This window comes from Canis lupus, chromosome 2 (genome assembly GCF_048164855.1).
Source record: "Canis lupus baileyi chromosome 2, mCanLup2.hap1, whole genome shotgun sequence".
Taxonomy (NCBI): domain Eukaryota; kingdom Metazoa; phylum Chordata; class Mammalia; order Carnivora; family Canidae; genus Canis; species Canis lupus.
The window spans coordinates 67,525,152-67,538,232 of record NC_132839.1 but is presented as its reverse complement, the minus strand read 5'-3'; the positions used below and the strand labels follow the sequence as shown (position 1 = coordinate 67,538,232).

The 13,081-nt window shown below is 38.1% G+C and overlaps 1 long non-coding RNA gene across 1 annotated transcript in view; it reads left to right on the top strand.

Annotated features, from left to right (window-relative positions):
- Positions 1–6,309, top strand: part of LOC140621088 (uncharacterized) — a 29,280-nt gene extending 22,971 nt beyond the window's left edge. Inside the window, exon 3 of the long non-coding RNA XR_012020813.1 lies at positions 3,803–6,309. This is a non-coding gene — a long non-coding RNA (uncharacterized lncRNA). The remainder of the gene's footprint in view (positions 1–3,802) is intronic.
- Positions 6,310–13,081: the final 6,772 nt, after the last annotated feature.

Genomic DNA, 13,081 nt, shown 5'->3' with positions numbered 1-13,081 from the left:
TAACAAAGTAAATTGAGCATCATGTATTGTACATTGTGTATTCTTGACTCTTTTGTGGAAGATTAGTTGACTGTATATGTATGGATTTATTTCTGGGCTCTATGCTGTTCCATGTTGCTTGTGTTACTGTACCTTTGTGATACGTTTTGAGATCAGGAATTGCAAGTCCTCCCACTTTGTTCTTTTTGCTCAACATTCCTTTGGCTAATCTGGGTCTTTTGTGGTTCCACATGAATTTTAGAGTTGTTTTTCTATTTCTGTAAAAAATACCATTAGGTGTTTTTTTTGTTGTTGTTGTTGTTTTTTCCCCCTGGGTGGGAGTGCTGGGGGGTGAGAGGGGCAAGGTGTTACTTGTGCTAATAGGTTGAATCTATTTTTAATGTTAAAGATTCAGAAGGCAAAAAACCCATTTTCAGGTAAAGGGTGCCAACTAATTCCAATAATAATCCTTTACAAGTCTCTGCTTGCTAGAGAGTGTTAACTGTTTAGTAGCAGTCGTTTTTAACAAGCCCATAACGCTGCTATTACATGAATTATACATGGCTTATAAAATGATTATTTAGTCAGTGGAAAATTAAATCCGTCAGTGTTTTCCAAATCTGAGCTAGGACATTCATCAGAAAAAACTGTTAAATTTTTAATCAACTGTACTGTGGTTGATGTAGCTATCAGCCTAAATTGCTCTTTCTCTGTCATTCCCCTTGTTGCAGAATATAGTGTAGAATTACCAGCTCTACGATGCTAATTGATTTTTTTCTTGCAGAGATTTAAGACAGAGTGACATGCCATCCAGCATTAAAATAAAAAAGTTGCATGAGCTTCAAAAACACATTTCACATATACTGAATGGTAATTTAATATTTTAGGGTTTTTTTTGATCTTCCTCCCTCTGACTCAACACCTCAAACCAGAGTCTACCTCAGACTGAGATCACACTAAATAGTCAGACCCAAACATTAAAACTAAGAAATTATATAGTGTGTTAAAAGATGGTAAGGTTATAAAAAATAACGCAAGGAGAGAGGATGTCTACTTATATATCAATAAAATAGCACAGTAAAAGAGTAGATTCCCCAAATGCACAAGAGTACTAATACTCCCTATGATCAGATAACTCACTGGACAGTTTTTGCGGTCATAAAGTGATTTAGAGAGCTTCTAGCTTTCTTTATAAATCTCTTCCTTTTTTTTTTTTTTTTTTTTTTTGGTGTACTTTAGGTTCTTCTGATCACAATCAAGGGGAATTCTTATGTTTTTCTTCAGGGAAATTAATTTATTTTTAGTAGAACCTTACAAACTTGTCTTGCATCCATAAAAATAAGTATCTTCACAGGTAGACACATGGAAGAAAGGGAAAGCCTGGCCCTCAGAACCCCTCTCTGCCTACACTCTGTATCAGAAGCATAGCTGGAAATGGGGATCAAAAGATTCAGTGGCCACCCATGCTCCTGACACAGTATTGCCAATCCCAGGACCCAGTTGGCATCACACTGGGGGTTTCTGCATAGTTCTGGACCCTTTCTGGCTTTCTCAGGCATGACTTATCTTTGACAGTATTTTGATTATCTAGACTAGTGCTTCTCAGATTCAAATGTGCATGCAACTCACCTGGGAATCTTACTAAAAGACAGAGTCTGATTCAGTTACTCTAGGGTAGAGCTTGAGATTCTGCATTTCCAGCATACTCCCAGGTAATACAAATACTGCTCTTCCACACTGAGGAGCAAGGGTCTATGACCAACATCTAGAATAAAACTATCCAAGGTGAAAATCTTGGCAGCAGTCCTGGGTCCGGACCACCATGTCATATGTGGGGCACATGCTACTTCCATCAGATGTGCCTCAGCATGGAGTATCAGTGGACTGAGCAAGCACCCAGAATGGACCACAAAAGGATGGCAGGAGTGGGGTGAAGGAGAAAGAAAGGGAGATCAGACATATCTGCACATGGCTCTAGATGTAGCTTAGGGCATCATCAGGAAGGAGGTGCAGAAGTCATTGTTTCCTTTTCCTTTCCATGAACTCTGATGTAGGTTCTGTCCACCTGGAGGACTCGACTCTTACTGTGGAGAGGCCTCTCATATATACTCAAGGCCCCTCATATATCCTGTTTCCAACATTTTTAGTCCCACCAAAGTCTGGAGACAAACACTTACAGTTTCCCTAACATACCCTGAACTTAGAAACTTTGTACATTTCTCATCACTGTTCCCTCTAACTGGAGTATTCTCCTTTTCCCTGCCTGATGAGATCTTGCTTATTTTTCTAGATAGAACTCCGATAAAAAGTATGTTCTGTCTGCTGTCTGGCCAATTCTCATGTGGGTGGAAGAAACACTATTCACCTGCTGGGGTGGGTGTTGCTGTGGTAGCCACTTAATGGTTCTCTTTGCTTCCATTCTTCCCAACCCCACCCCATTGCATACACCATTCTGAATTCTGAAATGTGTAAATCAGATGATGAAAAGCTCCCCTTAAATGCCCTTCTGCTCCACAAGTAGCCATTCAAACACCTCAATAAAAGTTGGTCTCCCTATCCTTACCTGGAAATCACTGTGCGACATGTCCCTGTCTGTATCTGGGACTCCTCTCTATGCTTGGATCCCCTCCTGCACAGAGGTTCTGACTCCACTGGTCTTTTTTTTTTTATTTATGATAGTCACACAGAGAGAGAGGCAGAGACACAGGCAGAGGGAGAAGCAGGCTCCATGCACCGGGAGCCCGATGTGGGATTCGATCCCAGGTCTCCAGGATCGCGCCCTGGGCCAAAGGCAGGCGCCAAACTGCTGCGCCACCCAGGGATCCCTCCACTGGTCTTCCATCTGAACTTGTAAGGGGATGAGCTTCTTCCCATTCTGGTCATGAGCTGTTGCCTCTGCCTAGAATGTTCTTCCCCAGTAGCTTTAGTTGCCCAACCTCTTCTCATTCTGGTCTCAGCTCATTTCCCAAATCTAAAGTCAAAGTGGCCTAAGGTCTCTCCCTGTATGTCCTCCTGCATTGCTTCCATCACAGCCTTGAGTACCTGCCATTTTTTTGTTTGTTTGTTTGCTTATTGTCTGTCCTCTTCTATCAGAATTACTAGTCTCATGAAAGAGGGGACTCTGCCTTCCAGACAAATCAGGTGCTGGGAAGACTTTCTGTAATATTGGTTGTATCCATGAATCCCCTTTAGAGAGAGACAGATCTAGACTTGAGGGCCACGAAGAGACCCAGATACTTAATTCTTCTAAGCTTTAGTTTGCCCACTTATAAGGTGGGAATAATAAGAGTCCAACTCTTCAAAGCTGTTGCAGGAAGTAAAATCACATAACACACACACAACATGTGTAGCACAGCATGGCATAAGACACAAGCCTACTTAATGAACCTACAATTTTCATTCTTACCAACAAGCCTTTTATGAATGCAAGAGGAGCAGCAGGGGTTGAGGGAAGCCAGGGGGAGTGAAGGCACATACCTTGGGACCCACATGGGAGCTTTGGCCTTCTCTCCTAGCTCCAGGAGATATCACAAAATAGGGAATGTTTATTTAGAGGATCAGCTTGAAAGTTAGTAATTACCTGATTAATGACCCTCCCACAAAGGGCTTCTGTTCCAGGATGATGGGTTTAAGTGTATCCGGACTCAAGGGGAAGATTCTAACCTGCTGCTCTGCGAATGGTGAAATATTTAAAATTAGATGTATGGAGTGCTGAGGTAATTATGTGTGCGGCAAACATATGGCAGAGGCTATATTTCTCCCGCTGAAAGAAACAAGTCCAAATATGTAACGTACACACATTCTCCTTCCTATAAATACACAGATTGGATGATGCCGTGGCAACATTTTGTTAAGTACCAGAATCCTGGAGAAATCACTCGAAGCACGTTATCAGAAGAACAGATGGCCGGTGTCCCTCCTGGTCTGAAGGTATTTCTGGCTGTCATGTGATTATTCTATAAATAAACCCCACTGAGAGGCAATGGAAGGTAAGCAATCAGTTGCACTCTCTGACTTCACAAAAGAAGGTACTGGAAAAAAATTAAAGGCTGGCTACTTTAAAGATAATTCTATCACAGAACCCGAGGGCTAAAACGGGTCTTGGAAAAACCATCAAGATCATCTCGTTCTAGAAGAAAGGTGAAGCCTCATTGGATTAATTCCAACTTGACTTTTGAAGACCTTCAGAGGACAACTCTAAAATTCCATCATGACATATGTGACCCTGTTCAAAAACCCTGATTGTGTGGACCCTGCCCACTCAAGATTCCACTCACTCAGCTTCTTCCTTCCACAGCCCACTCACCCTGGGGATGTGTTTCAGGCCAGGTAGCCCACCCTCAAGTCTCTTTCAGGCCTCAGGTGGGAACTTGTGAAAGGAGGTTCTGTTAATCAGGATCTGAGTATCTGCCAGGCAATTGCATTCAATATGATTTTTTTCTTTCTTCTCACAAGTGTGCAATGAAACAAGTTTCATTATTTTTATTTTATGGGATAAGGTTTTGAAGTCCAAGATATTAACTATTAACCAACATGACAAAGGTGGTAATTAGAAATAAGAAGGGTTCTCTGCCTCCCTGCCACCCCACTAGAGCTGTATCAACAATCTTATCCTTCTTTTTAATTCTGTATGCTTAATAACCCTGTAGAAGGCTCTTCCCAGAACCAAAAGGGCCACTATTGACTCTCTAAATTATAACATAAAACTTACCCATGTCTGGGTAAGAGATAGCTATATAATGAGAATTTCTATGTCCCATTCATTCATTCATTCATTCACTCATTTTTAAAAATTCTTCAACACGATAATGGGAGTGAAGAATCTCTTCCATACCTGCTCAAACTTATCATTCTTTAAATGTCTCTGTCTCTATAAGTATTATTAGTCTCCCCCTTCCCATTTAGTTACTTAAGCTTCTGAATCATAGTTTCCAGGGCTGTAAAATAGAGAAATTACCTACCATAGTGGGTGGTCATGACTATGACAAAGTGCTGTCTGTGAAGGGCTTGAATCTTTAGCCAGTATGAGTACCCTTTTCTCTGTGTGCAGAATAAAGTAGGGTGATGGCTCTTCTCACATTCACCACAATCCCTCTTTCACTATGGGAGGAACATGTGGCTTTTTTCCAAATTTCTAGGGCTGGAGTTGTAAGAATTTCTTACAGCTTAAGCTCTGTTGGTCTCATTCATGGATGGATGTTCAGAACCAGAATGGGAGTGGGGCCAGTCTCAAGCAGGTGCTTAATGGATTTTTGTTGAAAACACATATTGATAAATGGAATCTGAAAGCAAAATAACTTTTTCAGAAAATTCTCTGCTCATTAGTTTTTATAAAATAGACTTTTCTTCACACATTAAAAATAGCTATTTTCCAGTGACACTTTTATATGATTTTTATCCTATCATGGTAATACTCTCGGCCATTTCTAAAGAAAACTGAGGTTTTCAAGCTGCCTAAAATTTTTTTTTTATTACACAATTCCCTTTGTTCTTGCATTCAAGGAATAACCAAGATCTCTAACTTAAAGAATTTTAATGAAATAGTTGCCTTTTATTTTTCTATTTAATTTTAGAAATTGATTTTTTTAAAGAAATTGACATTTAAGACAACTTTAGTTTTACGGGACAAAATGCTCTATGTAAATAAAAGTACACTAGAGGCCTTCAAAAGACTTTTGTGTTAATGTGTTTTTATAATTTGTATTTGACTTATGTGGAAAGAATGTTCATCAGTAGAGAATTTTAAGCAATTCTGCTGGAATTTTATTGGCAGAGATAGCCTGTTTGCATTCTTTTGATTGCCAATTTTGTTTTTGCATCAACAAATTTCTTCCTGAAATATTAACTATATTTCAGTTGTTCACTTTGTGAAATTTCTTTGGCCTTGCCATTCACATTTCCTATGGAGACTTGGACTCTGGGAGAAGAAGAGTGTTGATTCCACCTGAAGGAAAGATGTCACAGGCTCGAGGGATGAAACCTTGGGTAGATGGCAGTGGTCCTGGCACTTCCATGGGGTCACTGGGGAGGTTGGCCCTGACACTTGTTGGTTTCCCCACTGGTAAATTGTTTACGTTGGACAAGTAATTCCTCATTTTTTCTTTAACATTATTATAAATGCCTCTCTTTTCTCTTATTCAAAATAACATATGTTCATGGTAGAAAAATAAGCAACTTCAGGAGGAATGAGCGCTTCTGAAATTATCATCTTTCTATTTATATATATTTATGCATATGCAAAAGTGTGTATGTATATGCCCCCACACACACATACACACACTCACACACATTCCCTTAAGAAAGCAAGTGTGATTGGTTATAAATGCCTTAAAGCCCCTTGGACTCTAATCAGAATAAATATTTCAATCCTGTCCTTAGAGCTGCTTGCTGTCTTTGTCATTCTTCTTTATTTTATTTTTTTGGAAATAACTGTAGATTCCTAGGAAATTGCAACAATAGTGCAGAGAGGTACCATGTGCCTACCCCTCCTCCAGTCTTACAGCTGTAAGAAATCTGGTTTTCATCATGTATAATATATAGTTCTTACACAATCCTGTTACACACGTAGTTTGAGAACTGCTAACCCATATCTCTATGAGAAACCATTTCACTGCATTACAACATTTGTGTGCAGTTCTTAGTACCTTGTACTTCACCAAATATTTTGTCGAAATTCCAGTTTTTGAGGTTGCTTAGGTTTCCTTGTTCCCCAATCCCTTCAGTGTGGTTTTGTTATTTGTTGTAATGTTATTAAGTCTATTTGGTGTTGTTTCTACTCTACTTTGTATCCCCCTACAGTCTGGTTGATTTTAATGATTTATCTTGGGGGTTTGTGAAATACTACTCTGCTTCTAAGAATAAGGGCTATACAAAGAGGTCCACCCAGAGAAGTGGCCCTCTCTCCTTGTACCACCATTTGTTTCAACTCTAATCTCCTGTCCAGCTATGCTTTGTAATAAATCTCTTCAGTTTTTGGTTTGTCTTCACTGTTTAACTTGTTAAAAAACTGTGCATGTGTGTGTTTTCTTATATCTTCTTTCTTACATGAAGGGTAGCTTTCTATAGATACATCTTTGCACTTTACTTTTTTCATTTAACAGTAAATTTTGAAAATCACATCATACTAATCAAAACAGACCTTCCTTCATTTTTTCTTATGGTTACAGATTATTCCATTGCCTGGATGTACTGCATTTTTAAAATAATTCACCTTTGAATGAGTATTTAGATCATTTCTAGTATTTTGTAATAACAAACAATGATACAGTGACTTATCTTGTGCATATTCATGTGTATTTCATGTTGTAGATTCCTAGGAATGAAATTGTGGTCTCAAAAGATAAGTGTGTAGGTAATTTTGTTGGATGTTGCCAAATTCCCCCCAAGAACAGTTGTATTGGTTTGCATGTCTGCCAGTAATGTTTGAAGAGAACATTGTCTCACAATTTTACCCACATGATGTGTTGTTCTACTTTTTAAATAGATTTTATTTATTACAGTAGTTTTAGGTTCACACTAAAATTGAATGAAGAGCCCATATCCTCCGTCTCACACATGGTGGCCTTCCCCACCATCAATATCCCTGATTAGAGTGGTACATTTGCTACAATTGATGAACCTACTCTGACACATCATAACCAAAGTCCATAGTTTCCACAGGGCTCATCCTTGGTGTTGTACATTGCATGGGTTTTGACAAATATATAAGACATGTATTTGCCATTATAGTATCGTATAGAATAGCCTCTCTGCCCTATAAATTCTTCATGCTCTGCCAATTCATCCCACTATTTTCTCTAGCCCCTGATAAACACTGATCCTTTTGCTGTCTCCATAGTTTTGTCTTTTCTGGAATGTCTTATAGTTGAAATCATATAGTATGCAGCCTCTTCAGATTTGCTTCTTTCCTTTACTAATATGCATTTAATGTTCCTCCATGTCTTTTCATGGTTTGGTAGCTCACTTCTTTTTAACATTGAAGCATATTCCATTGTCTGGATGTAGTTTTTTTTATCCATTCACCTACTGAAGAATGTCTTCGCTGCTTCTGAGTTTTGGCTGCCATAAGTATCTATGCTTAGAGTGCTATATGGGTACAAGGTTTCAATTCCTTTGGATAAATATCAAGGAGTGTGACTGCTGGATCATATGGTAAGAGTATGTTTAGTTTTGAAAAGGAGCTACTGAACTGTCTTCCAAAGTGGTGGTACCATTTTGCATTCTCACCAGCAATGAATGAAAGTTTCTATTGCTCTGTATCCTCATTGGCCAGTATTTGGTGTTCTCAATGTTTTGGATTTTGGCCATTTTAATAGGTGGGTAGTGGTATTTTGTTGTTTTAACTTGCAATTCCCTAAGAACATATGGTGTTGAGCTTCTATTCATATGCTTATTTGCTATCCATATATCTTTTATCTTCTTTGGTGGGATTTCTGTTCAGGTCTTTCACCCATTTTTAAATTGTTCTGTTCTTTTTCTCACTTAAGAGTTCTCTTTATACTTTGAATAACAGTCTCTTTTCAGATATGTCTTTTGCAAATATTTCCTCCCAGTCTGTGGCTTATCTTTTCATTCTCTTTATAGCGTCTTTCACAGAGCAGACATTTTGAATTTTCATGAACTCCAGCTTGTCAATTATTTCTTTTATGGGTCATGCCTTTGGTATTGTATCTACAAAGTCATTACCATGTCCAAAGTTAGGTAAGATTTCTCCTATGTTATCCTCTAGGAGCTTTATAGGTTTGTATTTTTTATATGTATATTTTTTATTGAAGCTCGATTTGCCAACATATTGTACTTTGTATTTTTGTTTATGATTGACTTTGAGTTCATTTTTGTGAAAGGTGAAGGTCTGTGTCCAGATTCAGTCTCTGCATGTGGATGTCCAGTTACTCCAGTACCATTTGTTTTCCTATTTTTAAGTCTTTTGTCAATCTGAGAGGTGAAAAATGATAATTTAACATTGTTATAACTTGCATTTCTTTGACTATTAGTTAATTTGAACTTTTTCACATATTCAGAGCAGTTTATACATTCTTGTGAATTGTCTGTATTTTTTCTATTTTCCTATTATTTTTGTCTTTTTTCCTTAAATTTTTGAGAATTCTTCATATACTAGGTATCTTAAACCCTTGGATATGGTACACATTACAAATATTCTTTTTTTCAGTTATCTTTTGTTTTTGATTACGGTATTTTATGTTATACATTTTTATAATTTTTTCCTGTAGTCAGTTTCATCAATCTTCTTTATTGCCTCTAGATTTTAAGTCATAAGTAGAAATCCTTTTCCTAGTCTGAAATTAAAAAGGAATTCACCCCTATAGTACATGTATTATTCTATTTTTTTAAAATTTATGTTCTTAATCCATTTAGAGTTAATTCTTGTGTATTTTGTGAAATTAATGCAATTTTCCCTTTTTCCCTCCAGAATCATTACCCAATTCTCCCAGAACCATGTATTTAAAACTCCATCTTTGCCTGAAGTTTGTCTTGATCACTGTGTTCTAGCATCTACTTTCTGCTATAGAGTCTATTATTAATAGAAGTGAGATCTTGTACTTCTCTTGTTTTTGTTTGACGAACACTCTAAGTATGGAACTTTTATCATCTGATTGCCAATGAACGCTTGTTTCTCCTTAATATGGCAACTTACCATGGCATTCATCAGAAGGGAAGGCTGTCAGATCCTGGGCTGTCTCTATCTCTCAGCCCGGTACTCTGTGACTACAAGCTTGAGTGATAGATGGGTATCTTAAACACCCTTTTCAAAACATCCTTTGCTATTCACAGTGGCCATTGAAACCATCCTTCTCACATTAGGAAGCCAAGGACCTTCCTGTATAACAACATGTACCTCCACCCCCTCCCCTGTCCCTCAACAGTAGCCCCTCCCCCCTGTCCCTCAACAGTAGCCTATAGGTTGTAGGCTATGGGGGACTTATTGTCTGCTTTGTTAACTAGTATATCTCAGGGGCTGGTACAGTGTCATATACATGGTAGGCAATAAATTAAGTCTTTTTTAATGATGATGGAGTGAAAAAATAAATAAATGAATCATCTATTACTGTTACATCATTTCAAGTCCACTGTAGGAGCAGCTCTGGTATCAGCTTCCTAGATGGGAAACACTTATTTCTCAGCCATACTTAAGTCAGAAAAATGATATTTCTGAATGTATGTTGCTACTAGGTATCAGAGATCTGTGGGTGTTAAAACTATGGATTCAGTATTGCACCAGGGCATTTCACTTCTATTAGCTCACTTAATTCTCAGTACAACTCCACAAAGTAGATATTTTTAGAATGTTTAACAATGGGAAAGGGGAAGCTCAGAAATCTGCAGTGATTTGAGAAAGATGACACAGCTACAGAATGAAGCTAGGTCTTTGGGCTTCAAGTCAAAAGCATGTTGAAAAGTGTTGAGTTTTCCTTACAAAATGCAGAATCTAGGAGAGTATAATTATGGTCACAACTTCCTATGACTCACCCCCTTGCAATGACTGATGTATGGTCATTTACTGACTATTTACAAATTATTTACAAAATATTTACAAACTATTTCTTGAGAAGGTGTTCAAACTTTGCTGCTTCTTACAATACTATTCGTGTACCCTGTTCTGTAGCAGGTAATAAATAATTCAGACTGAATTTGGCAGGAGCAAATGTTTGTCCTTTCCCACTTTCTGTTGGCTTGGGAGGAAATTATTTTCCCTCTTCAATTGTTTACTGAACAAAAATGCATTTACATTGTTTTCTAAGCCAGCTGTGTGGTCTGGCCTATTTTCCCCCATTGCTTCGATGAATAAATTGTGCAAAATCTCCTTGTTCCAGTAACAGGAGATCCTGCTAAGAAAACATTCAGTTAGACTCATACAATAAAGCACACCAATCTGACGTCTGGGTCAGATTTAAGAAATCAATTCTCCCCTGCTTCCAAGGAAGTCATTTTATTCTGGAAGACAAACTATCATGGTACAACCTGGAAAATGAAAATCTTTATATTTAGAGCCACTCTGGGTTTTATGATGGGTCAATAGTTGTATTTAATATATGTAAAGATAGGTCAAAGGCAGTTTCAAATAATAATATTTTCTTAAGTCAGAGCTAACTGAGCCCCTCTTGATAACAACATGATAAAAATACCATGCATTTGTCCAGAGTATTTTATTTCCAACACAAAGTAGTCCTGCATTTTGAGGCAGCCAGAATGCCAGGAAAGGAAGACCAAAAATTATTTGGATTTGACGGTAGACATCTGAGGATCAGTGTCCAGGTGAATGACTTGTTAGTCACTTGACTGAACTCTCTCTGAATGTGTAAAATGTGAAGGGTAAAATGAGATTTGCATATGAGAACTTTCCATATGATGTAAAATATCATATAAACACAACACACTTTATTCCTATTTTTCTTGTATTTTTTTCTTCCCAATGACTTCGGTAGATAGGTAAAGATAGTAACATCTAGGGTCATTTACTTGAGACATGAGCAAGGTAAGCCTTCTGGTTATGTCCATTTTGGAAGGAGGGACCTGAAAGGGACCTTCCTTTGGAAGTAGTGAGGGAGGGAACTCAGGTTTCTCTGACCAGCCCTCTAACTATCTTTGAATGGACAGGACTCCATCGCGAGTCCTTTTCTAGGTGCCGGCAAGAGGTTGAAGAAGACCAGACTTACCCAGTTTACCACAATTGCGGTGTCACATAAGGTTCAGGAAGTATTATAAAAAGAGTAAATCCTAATTCTCCCCTCAAACCCCTCACATCATATGGGAGGGGAAGGCTGATGCACAATTAAATAATTGTTATTTGTCTGACCCATTTCACAGGCTCTTATTTTTCAGATTCTTGGCTGAAATCTCCTTTGTTTCAATTTGCATAAGACCAGATGCTCTCCTGAGTTCTTCTTTTCTTTACACCACTGGCCAAGAATTATGCGATCAACTCTTTTTCCAAACAATAAGGAGAGAGTAAAGCAACGTGCTCAGTCCACTTGTGCCTCACAGTGTGGGATTGTGGTGGTTCTGCTGCTTTGTGGTGCGATCCTCACTACCCTTTGGATCTCTGAGTGTATAGCTTGCAGCACTTTACAGTTACTGCTCTGGCTGACACTCCCGCCCCAGCTCTAAAGCACAGCAACCTTGCGAGAGTGGCCACTATGAAGGCATTTGTCTTTCTCCCATGAGTGTCCAGGCCTGTACCATGCAACATGACAGCTACTTAAAGGCAAGAGCACTTGAAATGTGGCTTTTCCAAATAGAGGTGCACCATAAATAGAAAATACATTTTTGATTTCAAGACTGAATACATAAAAAAGAAGATAAAATATCTCGTTATTTTTATATTAATTATTTCTTAAGATGGTAATATTTTGGATAGATTAGGTTGACTAAAATGTATCAAAATTACCTGCATTTCCTTTCGCTTTTTTAAATGTGGCAAAGAGAAAATTAAAATTATGTATATAATTTGCATTCTATATCTATGGATTTTGCTAGTTTAGTTTTTGGTGTTTTCAGCTTACTTAGCACATCGCTTCTTCCTCCATGATGACTTCCGCTTTTGTGGCCGTTGGTGTTCTTTATGTCTTTTAACCTTCTTGCAACCATTCAAATTTATTAGACACACTCAAATACTGGCCCCTAAAAGAGAAAGGGTTCAGAACAGATCCTTTTCTTCTCAGGAGGTTTCTTCATTCATGTGATAATTTACTGGCCCCTGCCTCAGTGCAGGCCGGCATATCTAGGGGAACTTGGAGGGGCTACCTTGTCAAGCCCTTCCCTTACAGTAAGCATCCACTTGTCTTTCACTGAAAAAATTGAGAATTCTTCTCAGGATTTTTCTCAGAATGGAGACAAGTTGCTGCTTGCACCCCAGTTGGGGTACGGGGCAAAGTTGGAAATGCTTAAAGTGGCATCATATGTGTGTGTGTGTGTATATATATATATATATATATATATACACACACATACATATATATAGTATCTTATTTATTTATTTATTTATTTATTTATTTATTTATTTATTAAATATATATATATATATTATGTGTGTGTGAGGCTGCCCCAAAGGTCAGATGGGTGTATTGGGGCCACAGTCAGGTGA